The following is a 9840-nucleotide window of genomic DNA, read 5'->3' on the forward strand; positions in this document are numbered from 1 at the left end:
TAAATGTATTGGATCTTTCCTCCAAAATCATGGACATTATAATTAATTAATTAAAATATTGATTATGGTCACTGGAGTTAAAAAATCTTAGCACTTAAGAATTGACTTTTTTTTAATAATTTTTTTTAACGTTTATTTTTGAGACAGAGAGAGAGAGCATGAACAGGGGAGGGTCAGAGAAAGAGGGAGACACAGAATCTGAAGCAGGCTCCAGGCTCCGAACTGTCAGCACAGAACCCGACGCGGGACTCGAACCCACGGACCACGAGATCATGACCTGAGCGGAAGCCCGACCCTTAACCGACCGAGCCACCCAGGCGCCCCAAGAATTGACTTTTTAGGGGCATCTGGGTGGCTCAGTCAGTTTAAGCCTCCAACTTGATTTTGGTTCAGGTTGTGATCTTAGGGTCATGAGAGTGAGCCCTGCCTTTGCTCTGCCCTGGGCATGGAGACTCCTTAAGATTCTCTCTCCCTCCCTCTCGCCCACTCCACTAGAGCGCTTCTGCACGTGTGCGCTCTCTCTCAGTAAAAAAGAATTGACTTTTTAAAATGATAGTTTGATGAACTACTTCTATCGTTTGTCTGGTTGTTGTTGTTGTTGTTGTTGTTATTGTTGTTTAGCACAAATGCTTAGAAACTGCAGTTTTGCTTTGAAATTCTTTATGTGCAAACCAAAATTTGTTAACTAAGTTTCTATAGGAGACCTAAGTTCTAAATTTCAAAGAACCTATCATTAATACTCTAAATAATATGTAATTAACACTTTTCAATTACCGTAGTCTGTAGTTTTGTATTTTTAAATGGCACTTCAGTTTGTTTTGGACTTGCTTTACATGCTGTCTATAAAGTATTCATGGGGTGGGTGCAAAATGGGCAATATATTTGGAGTCAGTCTTATTAGTGTGACATCAAGATGGGATAGGCAGTCAGACTGGGCAGCAAGGTAGCATTGTGAGGGAGACAGAATGAATGCTGTCTACTCTGGGAATATTTATTTAGAAAGGCTGATGTGGGGAGAAGGTGTGTGCAAGTGACAAAGCAAGAGGTGAGAATAGAAAGTTAAGCTTGACTCAGATCTTGGAGAACCTGCAACAGTTTGTTTATAAGTTGGCATTTGGTAAAGGAAGGTAGTGATGGATTGATGGCGTGTTGGTTGCAGCAGCTGTCAGAGTGAGGTTGGGAGGAGATGCAAGAACACAAGATAGCAGAGTATTTAAGCAGGAGGGTGACAGGACTAGATTTGTGTTTTATAACATTATCTCTAGAGACTGAGTGGAGGTGGTTTGGAGGGAGGTTAAAAGTAACTATATAAATTAGGAGGTTGTTGCAGTAAACTGAGTGAGAAAAATGAAGGCCTGGACAAGGGAAGGAATGATGAGGCGAGAACACCTGAGGAGATGTTAGTAAGTTAGATTTTATAAGTTTTGTTTACTGATTTGGATGTGGGGTATAAGGCAACTATGGTTTTTTCTCCTTTTTCTTCATCTTAATAGTTTTTGAATAGCCTTTACTGTTTTACTGCATTCCTGTGGAATCAAAATGGAATAGTGGTATTATATGCTATAATTTGTATTTGTCTTTTTCTATTCGAATCAGTGTAGCACTTTTATGCTAAGATTTCAGATGAGATGCACAATGGCTTTTTAACCAACTAAATATATGTAAACTTAAAGATAAAAACCCAAAGCTTTTAAAATTTTACAATGACTTTCTACATATGGATCTCACTATGGAATATCAGGTCAGTAATGTGGGCCCATAGAATCATCCCCTTTGTGACCTCTGGCCTTGAAAATATTGCATTATTCATGAATTCCAGTTACTTAATTGTATATATCACCCCCTCCAAACACATGCTGTGCTTGTATATCTCTCTTTGTCAACCATTATATACAATATTTTTGTAATTTGTATTTTTTTGGTGTGATATTTTATTTATCCAGAATATTTGAAGAGTTAGTTCTCAAAAAATTGAATGTTTTAGATATCCGAATTTCTTTTTTTCTTAATTTTTAAAAAATTTATTTGTTTATTTTGAAAGAGAGAGAAAGAGAGAGCGTGGGAAAGGGGCAGGAAAGAGGGAGACAGAGAATCCCATGTCCGTTCAGTTCTAACTGAAGTCTTTTTCATTTAGAACTTACTACTGAGATATGATATATTCCAGAGGGCCCTGAAACATCCCAAAAGATTTGTTTTCTCTCCTTATAATGAGAGATATTAAACTAGTTAGACTTATTTTGTATGTTAAATTGCATGGGAAGCACTGTCAAATAAATGATGATAAACTTTCTTAGGTTAGATTATATGGGTGAATACTATTAATATAACTGTTCTAGAATGTATATAAAATTCTTAAAATTTTGATTTGTCCTGGTATGATGAATGTTATCACTTGTACTGCTAATTATTGAAGTACTGTGTGTCATGGAAATAACCACATTTCCTTGTCAAGTCCATTATAATGAGTTCTCATCAGTTCTCTAATGATGAACATTTTTTTTTAAGTCTTTGGTCATTTACAGACAGTTATTGTTTTACTCTGATGCTTTTATAGAAGGTTCCCTGCAAAAGTGCTTCATCCTCAAGGAGATTCATGAAAAGTACTTTTGACAAATATAGGTTTCTGATAAACTTAAGGTCATATAACTGAACTGGGTAAGAATTTCCAGAACTGGTGGGAAAACTGGATTCAAGCAGAACAAGAATTAATACATTGGGACTGAATGAACTGAAGAAGAGGATTATAATTTTTATGACTTCTTATTTGAAACATTGCTGGTTTTCTAATGTTTGTTTTTTCAGATTTAAGGAAACATTTTCATTTAAGCTGTCTACGACTTACAGCAATTTGGTAAAACATACTTTTGTAAACAAACATGAAGGTTTTATCTTTTTCTCCCTACTTGATCCCTCCAGAATTTGGACACTCTCAGTGAGTTTTCTTATCTTCATGGCAATATAAGTTATTTGCATAAGTTCAATAAGAATGTGTTCTCTTTATAATAGGATATAATTGGAAACATTGGTTATATTGCCAAGACTTGCCTAGAATGTCGTTTTTGAGAGAGATACATAGACTCAGATATGACTGGACAGCTTTAAGGAACTAAAGTTGACTTTACAGAGCCAATGAAGCCCCTTGGAAAAATCAGCCTGGTACCTTGCTTCTAGGGTCCTTACCAGGTGAGAAAGGAAGGTCACTTCTCGCAGCTGCAGTAACCTCAGGATATTTTGGCATCCTTGAGAATAGAGGAATTTACTCACATATATAGATAATTATAGGCAAGTCTGATAGCAAGTGTTTGGCTCAGCTTCTTTGCCTTAGAGACTGTTAAAAGTTCAGTCTGAAGATTCCTTCTGAAAAGTTCTAGCAAAACAGATTTTAAAGAGCCCAGGGCACCTCTGTGACTCAGTTGGTTAAGTGTCCAACTCTTGGATTCAACTCAGGTCATGATCTTGCTGTTCGTGAGATAGAGCCCCCCATCAGGCTCCATGCTGATAGTGCAGAGCCTGTTTGGTACTCTCTTTCTCTCCCCCTTTCTCTGCCCCTTCCCTGCTTATTCCCTTTCTCTCTCTCTCTCTCTCTCTCTCTCTCTCTCTCAAAATAAATACATAAACTTAAAACAAAAAGAGCCTATATGGTCAATCACTATTCTTTTTGCACTTATGCAAACAATCAGGCCAAGTTTTTTTGAAACCAGACTTATTTTTCAAACAAATTAGTCTTAATTTGGCTATCTTTGGTGGAAATGAGGGTGATTTTAGAAAAATGAAATTCAATAGCACACCTTTGTGGATATTAGATTCTAGTTCCATTGTCTTTGACAGTTTATTTTTTGCTTATAAAGTGGACTGTATCCTGAATTTTGGTTTCCTCAAGTATCTGGCTAAGATTCTCCAAACTAAAATCTGCACATTTCTCCCTTCTTTTGACTTGGAATCATTGAGAACTAAAGCTGCCCTTTTTCCTGAAGTCCTGCAAACTGAAGCTAGATGACATGATATTGATGTCAGAGAAATCATCCCAACTGACCATATTTAGATGATCTTTGCGCCTGTTGCTTTATGGGCCACTAAGAAAGATCACCAGAGACATTCAAACTGCGAACCAGGAAAATTTATCAGATTGCCACTGTCTGCCATCACTCTATCTGCAGATGCTTCAAGGCTGACATCTAGAAATCTCACTGGCAGCACTCAGGCACTAGGTTTATACTTTGCTCCAACCATTAACCTCTGTTTTCCTTTTAATTCTATAGAGATGCGTCATATTAATTACCTGATTGCTTGCACAAGATAGGCCTAACTTTGGAAGCCCATCTGCAAGATTGCCTCCTGAAATGAGGCACAACTATTTAACTGAACTGACCTATTCCCAACACTGAGGCTGATTCTTTGAGCTATGGAGTTATCTATCAGTTTGGCTTCTGGATACTTCTTCAAAGTTTTAAAGGTGAGACTGAAGGAATTTAGAACAAGTCTCCCCAAAATGTGCCATTTCCTTAACTACCTAGAACAATCTAAATTGTGGGGGGTTCTTTTCCTGAATCAGAGTTATGACCGGAGATACATTTTATCTGAATGGCCCATCTGTATGGCAGGCAAATATCCATCCAGTTACCAAACATCTGCTCCTCTTCTTATTGCCTTGTGCATTGGCCTCCTCTCCTTTGAAGCCCCAGGCCCCTCTTCCATTCCTTAGCTTCAGGATTGCATATAAGCCTCATTTTATATTTCTGTCTTTGAACCTGTCATGTTTGTGAGGTTCCCATATATACAAAATTAAATTTGATTTTCTTCTGTTAATCTGTATCATGTCAATTTAACTCTTAGACCAATGGGAAGAATCTTTGAAGGGTAGAGGAAAATTTTTCCTCCCAACAGTTTACATTCATTGACCACAATAATGTACTTGAACAAAATAAAGAAATGCTCATCAAAAAAAGTGTATGTAACTTGACATTTGAAAATCATACTCCTAAATAATGTAAATCACAGTTTATAGCTGTGTAATTGAAGCAATCCATATCAAGATCTGTGGCATTTGGCCAAAAATATTTCAGGAGAAAACTAGAAATTTGAATGAGTTATTACATAACAGTAACACAACAGAAGACTGAAAATTAATGAACAAACTTTTAATCAGTAAGCTAGAGAGGAGAATGACATCAGCAAGATAGTGGAAAAGGAAGTTCCAGCCCTCATTTCCTCATAGAAACACTGATTTAACAATGATACATACCCAAAATACCTTTAGGAAGAGCCCAGAATCCAGTTAAGTAGTTGCAATACTTCAGACTAGTACAAACCAAGAACGGTCACATTGAAAAGTCTTAGAAGAACAATTCGACTTTACCTACTTCAGCCCCTCCCAAAGCCAGCAGCTCAGTGCCAAAAGAGATCACCTGGCCTCTCTCAGAGGCAAGAGTAGAGCCTTTGGCCTACTCAGGATGAAGGTCCTGGCCTTTCTGGGAGCTGTCTGAAGGGCTGGTTTCTGTGTCGCCTCACATGGAACACTGATGGAACTGGTGTAGTTTGGTGAGGGCAGCTAAGAACAAAGGAACAGAAAAGAATGGCTTGCTGCATGCCCAGTACAGCTCTGCTAGAGAGGGAGAAGTTGCAGAACTTGAGACTTCTTTACAGGAAAGAAAGGAGAACAATGGAGAATCCTTCCATGGCCTGGCCTCTGATACAGCAGTACCTCTTGACACCAGAAGGAACAAATTATGGTGCTGAAGAAAAAGACAGAGACTAGAAAAGCAATAGAAAAAAACACAACAAAACCAAGAGTTGGTTTTTTGAAAAGATAAATAAAATTGATAAACTGTTATCTAGATTAACAGAAAGAGAGAACAAGTAAGCTAGAAAAAGAGAAAAATATACCCCAAATTAGTTGATGAGAGAAGAAAATGTAATCATCTTAAAAGAAGCAAAAGGTCATTTGGTATATTCAATAGTCTCTCATAATTAAAATCTTAGCAAGTTGAGAGTAGATGATGATACCTTAATTAAGTAAAGGGCATCTCCCAACCACCTATAGCAAATATCATCATTAATATAAAACATTGGAAGTATGCTCATTAGAGTGATGAGCAAGATAAGGATTCCTGCTCTTTTAAGATGAACCAATGTTGTAAGAAAGAAAAATGTGTTTTAAGAATTTAAAAAGAAGAAATAAACTGCTTCTTTTGCAGACAACGTGGTTTTCTTCATATATTCTCTTGGATTTTCTAAACTGACATAGCAAAATAATTATAAGTGGTTATGGAGTGAGTATAACAGGAAATGTGCAAAATTTTATGGAGAACACTAAAGCTTATAGAAGGATTCCTCTCTTTCCCAAAAAAGTTTAATTTAGAGAAAGCTATAATCATTATTATAAAGATGTCAGTTCTCCCCGTGTATGCCTCAACTAAAATTCCATCACAGTAAGAATCCCAACTGAATCTTTTATGGAACTTGACAAAATTATTCTAAAATGTGTATGATTTCAAAAATTAAATTGGAAGGTGAAAAGAGATTTTATATTTGAAATGACTATACATTTTGATTTAATGATTTTAATGATGATGTCTTCAAGTTCTTGATGGTCACCATCAATGAGAAACTACTTAACACAGGTAAACAATAAAATAAATTTACAAAATTATTTTTTTCACAGTCCTCTGTTGTGTGCCTCTACCATTTAGTATTCTGGCCTCTCTACTACCCACCTGTGCTCCATGGACACCTAGAATCCTGCATAAAAAAGCTGAATTATAGTCAGATAGTAAGTTATAAGTTTGATGAGCAGCCATTCTTAAAAGATAAACAAAAAGTTTGATCCAAAGACTGAGGAGAGAAACAGAGGCTCCAAGAAATCTTTTGAAAAAATAAATTGGTCCTCTGCTTTTAGGGAAGATCATCCCCAGCCCTGTGTGATTAAGAATGGCAAGAATAATCACCATGGCACAAGCAGCTCAAATACTCAGGGAGACAGGTAAGTTCAGTGAAGAATATTTTAATACCACTGATATAAGACCCAAAGATTCCTGTCCCTGTTGTGGCACTAAATATTAAAATATTTCCATGGGAAAGTTCTATTGCTCTTGGGAGTTGCATGATTTTTTGCCTTTTTCCATTTTTTAAATCTTGAAAAGTAATTTTGAAACTTCACAAGGATTGCCTTTTTTTTTTTTTCCACTTTCCCTCCATGTTTCTGGAAGGTTTCCTTAATTTAGCCATCTCATCCCTTCACAAGCATTTTGTTATTGAATCTAATTTGGTTTATAAATGACTGATTAACTTGTGAATTGTTCTGCGATTTTGTGACTTCTTTTAAGGCCAGAGTTAAAGTGTTTCACATGTTAACTATTTTTTAAAAAATCTCATATGCCAGTGAACAAGTTAGTCACAGCTAATTAAGAAAGGAAGGTTTCAAAAGTTCTGGGAAGAGAAGTCTCCTCTGGGGGTGTAACATTGATATTATTTAACTCTGAAAGAATAATTTGTAGATGAGTACCAAGAGAAGAAATTGTAGTTTAATGGAAAGAATGTAAACTTTGCATTTAAGTGGGCAAAGGTTTGAATCCCACTGTGTCACTTACTCTTGGCATGGTTTGTAGCAAGTTGTGTTATTTTTTGGGATCCACATTTCCTCATTTTATAAATGAGGATAATAATTTCATATTGTAGGATCAGTGATGTACTGTTGAGTGACAGCATACATGTGAAACGTCTATTGGGATTAATTTGTATATCTATATTGTCCATGGGGATATATGTAAACCCATCTAGTATTAATTGTATACAGGCAACTACTCTTCCTCTAATTTAACTTAATCTATAGGTATTAGTCCACCCAACATGTATTCATTAATTCAAACATTTATTCATTCATTACTTTTGTAGCAGGATCAGCTATGGAGAAATTAACTTGTGTTTTGTTTATTTTTGTTGTTGTTTTGTTCATTTCATGCATATTATATAATAAGCCAAAGATGGTCTCTGTACCTTGGACCCTAGGTTGTTTACTTCTTCAGAGCAGACTAAGACCTATTACTTCAAACTTTTACACATCCAGTTGTTTTAAACATAGTCCAAATAAACATATTATTAGCCATTTAGAGCTTGCTTACTTTGCATACCCTGCAATAACCTATGTTAGCCACAGGTAAGGTAAGCCTGGGGCAATAAAGACCCCAAGCCACTGCTGCCCTTAGGGGCTCTCTGCCTCCAAGTCTGCCTACTTGCTGCTGAGTGACAACACCTAAATATACAAACCATCCATCTGGGAGTCTCCTTTTCTCCAGGAATTCTCCAGTCTTCCTCCCCTTTTGGATGGTGGCTTGCCATGGCCTCTGGGAAGTCTCATGCTGTGAGTGATTTCCTCTATATGCAAACCAGCTCAAGTGTTGCTTAAATAAAGCTCTCCTGTGCTACCACCACCTCCTGATCTTATCTTTTTTTCTTGATCAGCTTCAAAATCTCTGGAACCCCCTAAAATGCAGCAAATTTATCTAGCACCTACTATATGAAGGATCAAAACAGATAAAGACCTTTTATATTCTAGTCAGGACAAAGTATTCTACTCAGAAGAGATAGATAAACAAATTCACATGCATATATAGTATGTCAGGTGGTGATGAATGAAGGATGTTTACTGAGGTAGAGTAGTAATGATGGTGGTGATGTTTGTGTGGAAGGAAAGGGTTAATATTTGGCAGATAAATATTTCCCAACCAGGGTGACATATGAGAATTTCACCTTCAGTTGGTCTTTTTGCAATATGAACTAAAGGATTGTATCCTTTGGGGACAAATATGACTGTCTTGTTGGTTCTGATAGTTTCGGCTTGTTTTTTGATATTTCTGTAAGACAATGAGAGCTGGGAGCTGACTACTCTTCTGTTTTGCTGCCATTACACAATCTTTTTTGGTTTTAATCACAAATTTGCTAGCTTGTGGCTTGTATTTTTACTATGCTTATGATACTTATTTTTTTGAAAATTTAAAAATTTAGGTGTACATTCTATATCTTTTTTATGACTTGTGCTTTTTTAGGTTTAATTAGCTGATCCCTATTTTAATGTATTAAACTTATTCTCTTAAGTATTTCTAAATTTAAAATGTATACTTTTCACATTTAGGCCTTGCATCTGGCTTTTTTTTTTTTTTAATGGCATGTGATGTGAGTTAGGAATCCAATTTTATTTCATCCATGTGAATAAGCAATTGTCCTAATGCTATGTATTTTGGTTTGGAAATAAAATAATCTGCAAATCTAGTTTTACACATATTTGATGTAGAAATATTGTAGGGTTTTGATTCAGACAAACTGGTTTTTAATACAAACTTTATCACTTACTGCCTCTCTGAGCTCATTCAAGTGATTGAACTTTCTCTGATCCTGTTTCTTTACCTTTAAAATGGTGGGTAGTGGGGCGCCTGGGTGGCTCAGTTGGTTAATTGTCCAACTCTTGATTTTGGCTCAGGTTATGATCCCAGGGTTCGTGAGATTGAGCCTCACGTCAGGCTCTTTGCTGACAGTGCAGAGCCTGCTTGAGATTCTCTGTCTCATTCTCTCTCTGCCCCTCCTCCCCACATGCACACATGCCCCCCCCCCCCACACCAGGTCTCTCAACATGAAAAAAAAATGGTGGTTAGCAATGCCTATTTTCTGAAAGTTGTTTTGACAACTAAAGACAATATATATAAATTACCTGGAGACACTAGATTTTAAAATTAAATATTTTCTAGTATTGTTTGTGTTATTATGTTTTATATAACTCTCCTCTTGATTTATATTTTTTATTCAATTCTATTCAATTTAATTTATTGTATTACACTTTACCCTTTAGTA

The 9840-nt window shown here is 36.3% G+C and overlaps 1 long non-coding RNA gene across 1 annotated transcript in view; it reads left to right on the forward strand.

The window, feature by feature from the left end:
- The window catches only part of LOC128312890 (uncharacterized), a 30959-nt gene that overhangs the window by 1539 nt on the left and 19580 nt on the right, over nucleotides 1-9840 (forward strand). Inside the window, exons 2-4 of the long non-coding RNA XR_008292806.1 lie at nucleotides 1624-1741; nucleotides 4260-4453; nucleotides 6896-6979. This is a non-coding gene — a long non-coding RNA (uncharacterized LOC128312890). The remainder of the gene's footprint in view (nucleotides 1-1623; nucleotides 1742-4259; nucleotides 4454-6895; nucleotides 6980-9840) is intronic.

Source organism: Acinonyx jubatus, chromosome F2, assembly GCF_027475565.1.
Source record: "Acinonyx jubatus isolate Ajub_Pintada_27869175 chromosome F2, VMU_Ajub_asm_v1.0, whole genome shotgun sequence".
Taxonomy (NCBI): Eukaryota; Metazoa; Chordata; class Mammalia; order Carnivora; family Felidae; genus Acinonyx; species Acinonyx jubatus.